The following is a 12,125-nucleotide window of genomic DNA, read 5'->3' on the forward strand; positions in this document are numbered from 1 at the left end:
ATATATATAACCCAAACATTTACTCACTCCTTGTGGGAAGCTACTTGACTTTCGTCTGATGAGGAGTCCTAAAATTGGCCTTTCATTTCTATAACTGCCTAACATATACTCCACTCATTTTATAGATGTCAAGGTCTTCAATAAATCTAATTAAAGTTGAGGTAAAAAAACCTTTATTAGTGAGAAAAGAGATTAAATACAAAATATCTGCCTTCCATGGAGTGCATTAAATAAATCCCAGCTTTCCCTGAACTATGAGAGGAATATGAAAGAATACATAGAATTTTTAGTGTCTCTCTCTCTCTCTCTTTCACACACACACTCATTCACAAACACATGGCACATATTCTCATAGACATGCAAAATTATTTACATGATTTTTGAACAAGGTGGTTATTTTTGGGAAAACACAACCTGCCAGAAAATTCATTCACTTTCGAATCACCAGAAATAGGGAATTATAAGTATTAATTCATAAGATTTTCAATAAATGTTTATTATTTTGAATGAAATAGTCACTGTTTTGAAATCCCACTCCAAAACTAAAACATGTAAGTCCCTTTGGAAAAAAAGTGTTACCCAACAGCTTTCCAGCACTGATGAGACCAAAATTTGAATTTTATTATTTCATGAGGTTCAACCATGTTGAAGTTCAAATAAACTAGTATATAACTTGATATGTAGTAGTTGATGAAGGATTTTTTTTCTATATTGGTATATTTTGAGTTTTATATATATGTTCACATGAAAGTAGCAAAATATTAGAATATTTTTCTGTAACAGAGAAAAATCTTATTGGTCATAGAATACCAAGTTCAAGTTATAACAAATGGAAAAGAGCATCAACCTTTGAAAACAGAATATGCTTATTTTTTAAAATAATCTGTGTGTGCTTATTCATTGAATCAATTTAGAAAAGCATTATGAATCTCATGAAATGCTTTAGATACTCTGTCAATCCAGTTCCAGCTATGGGAACATTGCATGCAAAATAAATAGGAAAAAAAGAGAATATTTATGTGTTAACTCAGTGGCTTTTTACAAGCTAATTTAAGTGACTCTTCCATTACTGGAAGGGAACAATTAAAATAAATTGTGAGAATTAGAAATTTTTAATTATCTTTTGATAATGATTGCATTCTTGGGTGATCTTGGGTAGATACCACTTTCTCTGGTTTGATTTCATTCAAACAAATCTTCTCTGAGTTTACCTTTAGAAATTAATGAAACAAATTTTTTTATTTATTTGTTTAAAAAAGACACACTTCATAAAGGCACATTTTGCAGAATTCATTTGTCAAGACTAGGGTCTAACCTATCATTAAACATAGTAATTATTACATGAATGTGTGGGAAGAAAGCTTTTCTTGATATGTGATACAAATAACTTACACCATTTTCTTCATTTGATAATTACATAGAAAATGAAAGAATTTTATTTATTTCATTTAGAAGTTTTAGGTGCGCAACATGATGTTTTGATAAATATATATATATCAAAATGATTACTAGAATTAAGCAAATTAACATATGTATAATCTCATCTCTCTGTCTTCCCTTTGGTAAGGGTACCTGAAATTACTTGGTACGTTTCTGGTATACAATACAGTATTATTAATTTTAGTCCTCAGGTTGTACATTCGATCTGCAGATTAATTTAACCTAAATGACTACAACTCTGTACCCTTTGATATGAATTTCCCCATTTCTCCTACCACTTTGTAGCTGATAACTACTCTTCTACTTTCTCTAAGCTTTCACTTTTCATTTTTAGGTTCTGCATGTGAGAGGATAGAGTATGTTTCCTTCTCCATCTTGGTTATTTCACAGGATGCCCTCCAGTTCACCCATTATTTATTGTCTTAATAATATTGAATTTGCATACTGTATAATATTTTGTAAAAGCTATTTAATATAAATATACATAAAGATTTTTTAATCCTTATCTTTGCCAATGTACACTTAGGTTGTTTCATACCTTGGCTATTATGAATAATGCTTCACTGAACATGGGAGTATGGATGTTTTTTACCAGGTAGTGACTTCATTTTCTTTGGGTGTATAATAAAATATGGATTATTGTTTCTTTAAATAGCTTTATTTTTTTAATTCTTTAAAAGCAGCCATACTGTTTCTTAGAATGGCTGTACCAATCTACATCCACAGCCATGTATAAGGATTTTTTTTCTTCTAACCATTGTCAACACTTATCTCTTGCCTTTGTGTGTGTGTTGCCCAATTTTATTTTATTTATGATTTAAACAATAATTTTATTGACAGTATCAGATTTGTTAGGTACATAGTTCAATGTTATATTGCTTGCCTTTTTTTTAGAGAGAGAGAATTATTTTTAATATTTATTTTTTAGTTTTTGGTGGACACAACATTTTTATTTTATTTTTATGTGGTGCTGAGGATAGAACCCAGTGCTCTGTGCATGCGAGGTGAGCACATTACCGCTTGAGCCACATCCCAGTCCATATCTCTTGCCTTTTACACGGTGATTCCTCTAACTAGGGTGAGAGCAGAACACACAGGGGTCCTGATTTCCATTTCCCTAATGATTCTTCATGTGGAACACCTTTCAATACAGTTATTGCCTAATTGTGTTCCATCTTTGGTGAAACGTCTATTCAGATCCTTGGCCTGTATTTTAATACAGTTATATTTACCATTATTGTTATTTTTTTTTGCTATTGACTTCTGAGAGTCCCTTATATAGTTTACATATCATCTCCTTATCTGATATATGGCACACATATTTTTTCTTACAATCTGTAGGTTGTATTAGTTTGTTGATTATTTGCTCTGCTATTCAGAAGAATTCTGGTTTCATGTATTCTCACGTGTTTATATGTTTTTGTTGACTGAGCATTTGGTATTGTAACACTCAAATTATTATCAATACCAATGTCAAGAAATTTCATCTTTATATTTTTTTTTTCTGGGAGTTTCATATTTTTCCAAGTCTTATGGTCAGTTACTTAATTCTTTTGAGTTGATTTTTTATATGGTGAAATGTAAATTCTAATTTTGTTTTATTTACACGTGGATATCCAGTTTTCCAACAACATTCATTGAAGACACTATTCTGTTTCCATTGATTTATTTTTTTTATCCTTGTAAAAACTTAATTGCCTTCCTGTTTCTAAGTTTAATTGTGAGATTTCTATTCTTGTTTATTGATATATGTATATTTAATCCATTATCATACTGTTTTAATTAGTATAGCTTTTAGTATGATTTGAAGTCTGGCATTATTGCCCCAACTTTGTGGTTTTTTGTTTGTTTGTTTTTTCATGATTGTCTGGATTACTTGGTATCTTTGGTAGTTTCATATTAATTTTAGAATTTTTTTTCTATTTTATTTCTAAGAAAAATAACTTAGATAAGGGTTTCACTGAATCAATGGATTGTTTGAGTTTAAAGACATTTTAAAACTGCATTTTTTTTCTAATCCATGAACACCAGATTATCTTTCCATTAATTTGTGACTTCTTCATTTTTTAAAACTTGATGTGTTATGGTTTTCAGTGCACTGATCTTTAACCACATTAATTAAATTCAATTTGATTTTCTTTTTTCATAGTTATTTTCAATGTCAAGGTATTGTCAAGACTATTTTTTTGATTTCTCTTGTGGATCATTCATTATTCATTTATAGAAGGTAAAGAGGTTTTTACATGTTGATTTGTTGATTTGTATCCTGAATCATTACTGAATGTGTTTATAAATTCTACACTTTGGGGGAAATAAGATAATTTTATCTGCAAACAGAGCAATTTAATGTCTTCTCTCCAGTTTGGATGATTTTTATTTCTTTTAACAAAAAATTAGTCTTCCAGTACTATGTTGAACAGAAATTATAAGAGTAGGTCTTCTTGTCCTGTTTTTGGTCTTAGGAAAAAATCTTTCAATTTTTTCATATGCATATATGATATTATCTGTGGGATTTTTTGTTGAGGTACATTCCCTTCATGCTGTATTTGTTGAGGTTATAAACTAGAATATTTTGAATTTTGTTAAGTGATTTTCCTGCTTCTGTTATGATAATCATATAATTTTAAGCCTTGATTCTCTTAATGTAATGTATCACATTTAATGATTGGTCATTGAAACTACCTTACACCCCAGGCATAAGTCTAATTGATCATGGTGATTAGCCCCATTAGTGTGCTTTTGCTTATAGTGTGCCAGTATTTTGTTGAAAATTTTTCATTCATTTTCAATGGGGATGTCAGCCTATCGTTTTCATTTCTTTTGGTGTCCTTGTCTGGCTTTAGTTATCAGTTAAATGCTGGCTTTGTAAAATGTGTTTGGAAATGTTCATTTCTTTTCATTTTTTGTGGAAGTGTTTGATAATTTGTATGGATTTGTTAACTCTTTGATGCAATTTAGAAATTAAATATCTATGTCATGGCTTTTCTTTGATGGGAGATGTTTCATTACTAATTCAATTCCTTATTCATTAATGTTTTCTTCAGATTTTCTATTTATTTGTATTTCAGTTTTGGTAGAGAGTATATTTCTAGAAATTTATTCATTTCTTCTAGGTTATCTAATTTGTTGGCATATAATTGTGCATAATAGTCTCTTACAATTCTTTTTATATCTATACTATCAATTATAATGTCTCCTAAAGCTTCTGAGTTTTAAGTCTTCTGTTATTTTTCTGAGTTTACACAAAGACTCATTGCTTTTGTCCATCATTTCACAGAAAATTATTCTCAGTTTTATTGATGTTTTCTAATATTTCTTTTACTTTTACTTCTTTTCTTCATTTTTTCTACATTTTTAAATATTTAACATTTTTTTCTTTCCACCAACTTCGGGCTTAGCATTGAAATCATATTTTTTCTCTTTATATTAATAAATAACAAATACTTTTGTAAATTACTTAATTCAATGTGATTAAAAACAAATTTATTTTTTAATAAAGGAATGAACTTTTTTAAAAAAAATTTGTTCTAATTAGTTACTCATGACCGTAGAATGCATTTTGACACATTATACATAAGTGGAGTATAACTTCTCATTCTTCTGGTTGTACATGATGTAGAATCACACTGTCATGAAATCATGTATGTACAAAGGGAAATAATGTTCAATTTATTTTACCATTTTTCATTTTTCTACCCCCATGCTCCCTCTTATCAACAGTTTCTGCTATTTAGTAAATAAAAATCAGAAAATATTTTGATATTATTGCATAAAAAATGAATTTGAACCTATATTACTCTATCAAATATGATGATATAAAATAGTTATGTCTTCTGTTATGTATAGCAATTCAGAACCAAGCATCACAAGCAACTACTATTCTTTCATTTTTAAATTACTAAATGCATGAGTGTTTAATAATTATAAAAAATTAAATGAGCATAGGAATATACTTATTAAAGAGCATTCTTGAAAATTTGGCAAAAAAGGAATCTTGTACAGATATATATCTCATTAATTCTGATTATAGGCAAATAAATAAGAACTAATGAGGGGGAAAACCCCAGAAAATCTATCATAGTCATTTTAGGAGATATCCAGCTTCACTGTGAAAATTAACAAAGAAGTATTACTAGCTCATAGCTGTTTTTGTGGCTTAGTAGTAGAGGGATTGCCTGGAATGAATGAGGCTTTTAAAGATTGATCTCCAGAACTGAAAAATAAAATAAGAAAAGAAGAAAAAGGAAAGAAAAAAGTTTTTTCAAATTTTTCTTTTAAATAGTTTAAATTGAATAACTACTTTTGAGGACAAAATAATCTAAAGCTAGAATTTTTATGCAGAAAAAGGAAGCAGGATAAAGCAAAAAGTAAATTTGAATGTTTTTGTGTTGCCTGCAAAGTAAAATACCAAGAAGAAGTCAAAAGAGAATGTATTCTTTTCTTTTTTGGCTAGTAGTATATAGCTCACTGTAATAATTCTAGAGAAATACTGAAAGAAAATGTAGATAATTCTGTTATTTAAAAAAATGTCAGTAGACTACATATTAAAATCTTAACTATATGGGATAATTGAATTCTGGCAAGTAGCAAAAATGTTTTGTAAGCTAAAGCTCTCTGATTTTCAACCGCAATTTTCATCTCTGAAAATGATGTTAACACAGCAAAATGATAAGTACAAAGCACGGTTCTGTTTCTGTGAACTATGTGAAATGAGCACATAGAAAATAAACTTTAAAATGTTCTAAAAAGCCAACATTTGCCTATAGATGAGTTATCCTGTGTATGACACTTCAAAAAGATATCTATATCCTTAACATTATTACTTCAGAAAAAATAGTGAAACATTTGCTAATTTAATAAATTTTCTAATACTTGCATTTTATATAGTATGTTGATTCTCTTTCATCAAACTTTTCATAAAATTTATGATCACATCTATTTGATGAAGTGGGGATCTGATTCCAAACCTTTAATTTTGTCTAAAATATTTGAATTATAAAAACTACATTTTTTTCTTTTGAAAACATTAATTACAGGGCTGGGATTGTGGCTCAGTGGTAGCACATTTGCCGAGCACATGAGGGGCCCTGGGTTTAATCTTCAGCACTACGAAAAATAAATAAATAACATAAAGATATTGTGTAAAACTACAACTACAATTAAAAATCATTAATTTCATAATATGTAATGAATGCAATTATACATAAAGCTAATGGACTTCCACCAGCACAATGGTGAGCACTGATTGTCCCAGCAACTGGGGAAGCTAAGGTGGGATGAACTCTTGAGTCCTGGAGCTCTGGGCTATAGTGTGATATGCAGATGAGGTGTCCACATTAAATTTGACATCAATATGGTGAACTTTCTGAGAAGATCCAGGAACCACCACGTTGCTTATGGAGAAGCAAACCATCCAGGCTGGAAACCCCACAGGTCAAAATTCCCATGCTGAGCAGTGGTGAGATTGTGCCTGTGAGTAGCCATTGTACTCCAGCATGGACAACATAATGATACCCCTTCTTTTTGCCCCCAGGAAAGCAGATTTGAGGCCAGCCTCAGCAATTCAGTCAGGCTCTGTCTCAAAAATAAATAAATAAATAGGGTTGGAGACATAACTCAGTGGTGAAGCACCCCTGGATTAAAATCTTCAACACACATGCACACACACACAAAATCAAAAAGAAAGAAAGAAAGAAAGAAGAAAGGAAGGAAGGAAGGAGGGAGGGAGGGAGGGAAGGAAGGAAGGAAGAAAGGAAGGAAGGAAGGAAGGAAGAAAAGATAGAAAGGTTAATGGATTTCATTTCAAGACTTGAGATCTTGAGGTCCATTCTATTGTTTTATTAAGGATTAAAATCACTTATATCAGGGGCTGGGGATGTGGCTCAAGCGGTAGCGCGCTCGCCTGGCATGCGTGCGGCCCGGGTTCGATCCTCAGCACCACATACCAACAAAGATGTTGTGTCCCGAAAACTAAAAAATAAATATTAAAAATTCTCTGTCTCTCTCTCTCACTCTCTCTCCTCTCTCATTCTCTCTTTAAAAAAAAAAAAGAAAATCACTTATATCAAAAGAAAAAATATTTCTGATGTGTTAAAGTTTTGGAGTCATTAGCAAAATGATTAGCTCAGTCATTGCTGTTGGTCACCTTCTCTCAGTTACCTTCAGACAAGTATCAAAAACCTTCAGAATATTTTTTTTTAAATTTCTTTGTATTATAAGATATTTTTGTGTAAAGCACTTCCATTGTTTTAGTATGTTTTGTAGAAAGTGTAACTCTCAATTTAGTGGATTTTTATGGAAAAAAATTAAAGAATAAAAAATAAATAAGAAAAATGAAATAAAAATCACAATGACATACAACACTGCACACCCATTAGGATGACTTAAATTAAAAAATGTGGCCATATCAATTGTTGTCAAGAATGTGGAGAAATTGATTATCTCATATACTAATGAGTAATGTGAAATGATATAACCTTTGTTTGGATAAGGGTTTGGCTATTCTTAAAAACATTCATCATAAATCTGTAATGTAGTCTATCCATTCAAATATGTAGTATTTACCTAGAGAAATAAATGCATATATTCATGAAAATACTTGTACATGAATATAACAACAAATATTTTCAGTAAAAAAAATCAAATGACTTTATTGATCATTAACAGATAAATAGCTAAGTTAACTGTGATCTATCCATGCAATGAAATTTTAATCAGCAGTAAAGTTTAGCTGGAACAGGCTAAGATTCTATCCTTGGAAGCCACATGCAATCTATTCTTCTACATTCCAGATTTGTAGCTCATAAATTGCTGCCCATGCTCACAGGAAGGGGGTTAAGTTCCATCTCTTGAAAGGAGGAACCCCAATATATTTATACATCAATAAATATATTTATGTATATTTTATTAACAAATGTTTATTTTGGAAATTTTGTTTACTTCTGGAAAATTGTAGAGTTTTCATATACCCTTCATCTGGTTCCTCCTTCATAACTTAGACCTTGAAAATATTTATTTTATGTTTTATATTTCTAACAGAAAGCATATTGTAATAGAAAATAAAGAGCTAAAATCTGTTACATTGTTTGTCTAAGAACCAAATCTAAAATTACTTAACACTTTTTATGCATTAGCTACCTATTAAAGATAAAAATTTGTATTAATGACAAAATTTCTTCTGAATGTTGAAAATAATTTCCTTATTATGAATACGGTAATTCACATACAAATAATGAAACTTTACTATTCATCAGAAAAAAATGCAAATTAAAGCCATAAGGAGAGGTTACCTTACACTTGTTAAAATGGTTATCCTAATAAATAGGGAAAAAAAGAATTAAGGAGTGTTGGTGAGAATGTGGAGAAAAGGAGACATTATTAGCCATTGATTGAAATGAAAATAAGTACAGCCATTATGGAGAACATTTTGGAGATTACTCAAAATATATATATATATATATATATATATATAAATAGACTGTCACATGATTCAGCAGTCTTATTTAAATATAAACACAAGAAAATTAAATTGGGATCTTCAAAGATATCGGCACTCCCATGTTCATTGCTAAAATATTCACTATAGGCAAAATACAAACATAATTAAAGTGTCTATGGACTAATGAATGGATAAAGAAATAGAAAATAAAACGTGGTGCATTATACACACACAAACACACACACACACATACACACACACACTCACACATGATAGGATTACCAAATTCAAACTAGAGACAGTAGCTCTAGTGGCACTTTTAAAAACAGCAATTCCTTCTTGCAACCAGTAGACAATCAAAGGAAGAGATAGATAAAATCAGATTTAGAGAAAATAAACCATATTACAACTTATGGGGAGAAAATTGAATTTGGGGGCAGGAATTTTATTAAGAGCTATCTTGGTCAATATTTCACTTCATTAGCATTTTGATTTTACACAAACCTTTGTTTTTACCCAAACTGGGGACACGGAACAAGCAAGGATTAAAAATATTAAGAAGACAGTGGGATATTTCCTATCAATGAGATTGAGGAAAGGGTCTCTTTACCAGTCTAAATACTCTCTTTTTCTTTCTTAACTTAAATATCAAAGACTTGAATTATAGGTATTCATTTAAAAATACTTAAAACCCTTTTCTATTTTTAAAATTTATAATCCAAATATACCTTCCCTTTAACAAAAATATCATTGCCTCCTAGAAACCAGAAGTATACTATTCAAGAATAGTGATGGGCAAATACTATGGGTACTTAGCAGTTAACTATTCCCAACTTCTTCACCTGAGAAGATTCAATTTCTATACATCTATAAAATATGTGCTGGTCAAATCTGTTCCTTATCATTACTTCATGTTTGGAGCTTTAGAGCTCCTCTCTTCTAGCTATTCATAAAATATACAATATGTTCTTGTGCACTATAGTCACCCCACTGTGCTATAGAACAATAGAATTACAGAACACCAGAATTTACTACTTCTGTTCCTGTTCTGGTTCTCACTGAACAACCTCCCTCTAACCCTCTCCCACTCACCCCTCCCAGAATCTAGTACTACTTTGCTTTCAGAGATACTTATGTAGATTCCACTTGTGACAGCAGCATGTGGTATTCATTTTTCTGCTTGACCCATTAAATAAATTTTGCTGTACCTTGTAAATATGTACAACAATTACAAATTAATTGTTTTTAAATATTTGAGATCTAAATGCTAATTACTCTGACTACATTGTATACATGTATTAAATTATGTTGTACACCATAAATATGGAAATAAATACTATATTTGAAAATTTAGAGTTACCAACTGGTATTTTATTTCTCTCCTCTTTCACACTTGCCTTAGGATCTGACTATATATGCCTAATAAAAAAAATTTCTTCTCCCAGAAAAAAAATACAAATATACTATCAGTGAAATATGATTTTCTACCCTTGGTGTATTTCTGTTTTAAATGTGGATGTAGAGTCTTTAGGAAAGTTAGAATTTGAATTCCAAACTGAAATGGTACATAAACTTAGGTATGTGCTATACACAAATTAATTACTTTTCTGAGAATCTAAATATAACAAATTAATTTTTAAAAGTCACCTTGTATATAAATTATGATGGAATTATAATATTTATGTCATTCCTTTCAGAAAGAACTTTGGCTCCCATTTGGCTACACCATTAGACACTTCCAATTTGTGAGTAGTATAATGAACATCATGTTCTAGATAAAACATATGACCATAGTAAATGTTGAATGTAAATCCTGCACCTTTTCTCAGTGTGCCATTGTCTTTACTATGGATTCTTTGAAATGTGAACTTACTATTTTGATATATTGACAGTAAGCTTGACCCTCCTTTTGAATCAGTCTTTTTGAATCAATTACCTATATGTGTTATAAACCTTTTTTGTACTTATTTCTTAATATCATACATCAGTGTTTATCTTTTGATTTAATTTTATTAATATTTTAGGTTACTAATCTTTGAGACACAAAAGAAAGCATGCACCCCAAGCCTACATTTTAAAATAACTATTTATCCTCTTCTGTGCAAGCAACTGTATTTTTACAGGTTTTCCAGTCTTTAGCTTTATAAACAGCAGCTCCCAAAGAAGCATCAACAAAGCATAGAAATCCGTCTTTTCCTCCAAGACCCTCAACTACAAAATTCTTGGCATATTCTTTTTATTATCAAGTTATGAGCCTGATTTCTTGAGGTAGAGACTTTTTCTGTTTGAGTATTTTTTCCTACAAGTCTAGATTGCTCTGGGTACTTTTTATTTAGTGACCAAAGATGTAAAAAATGCCTGGAAAGAAAAACAGGAGAATTAAACAAAACTGTGTAATTTGTTGATATGGGTATTCCCAGATTGACAGATGAAGCTTTGTTTAAATCAAATGAGATTTATATACCTTCATTATTAAAAAACCTTAAGGGACAGATTAAATATTTTAAAATCACTTAATTAATGATAGTTATAGTAATTTATATTATTTAAAATAGTACATATTATGACAAGTAATCATTAACATAATACAGAACAGTGCAGTGTAATATATTATATATACACATATTTATAATAATCAGTCTCAACCATATAACATTTAGTCTGTCTGTTTTAAAATTACAACAGGTATTTTTTATTTTTTTTACTTAGTTACACATGACAGTACAATGATCTTGACATATCATACATTTGAATCAGATGGGATATAATTTCTCATTTTTCTAAGTATACAGGTTGCAGAATCACATTGGTCATGCAGTCACATATATATACAGTGTAATAATAATATTTTTAAGAATTTCCAAGAATGATTCCTTTAAAGCATAAAATATTTTCTGTCAAATAAAAATATTTATGGAATTATTAGGTTTTCAAGAATAAAACCTGTTTTAATTTTATTTTCAGGACAAGCAAGATTCTTCCTACAGAAATGTTTCTAATCCCTCATCTGACAGCCCATCTCAATATAGTAGTTATGCTCAGTCAGCCTGTAAACTACCTCACACATATTGACAGTGTCACCTCTATTTATAATGCACTCTTGGCTGAAACATGTGTCCTCTGAGATCTTACCCTTTATTGTCCTCCTTTGCAATCTTGGCAGCATAGTCTTACCATGTTTATATAGTCTTTTAAATTGAATTTAATTTGTGTTTCTTTGTGTTTCAGTAGGTTCATGGTGAATGGA

Source organism: Spermophilus citellus, assembly GCF_964194105.1.
Source record: "Spermophilus citellus genome assembly, chromosome: 9".
NCBI classification, from domain to species: Eukaryota; Metazoa; Chordata; class Mammalia; order Rodentia; family Sciuridae; genus Spermophilus; species Spermophilus citellus.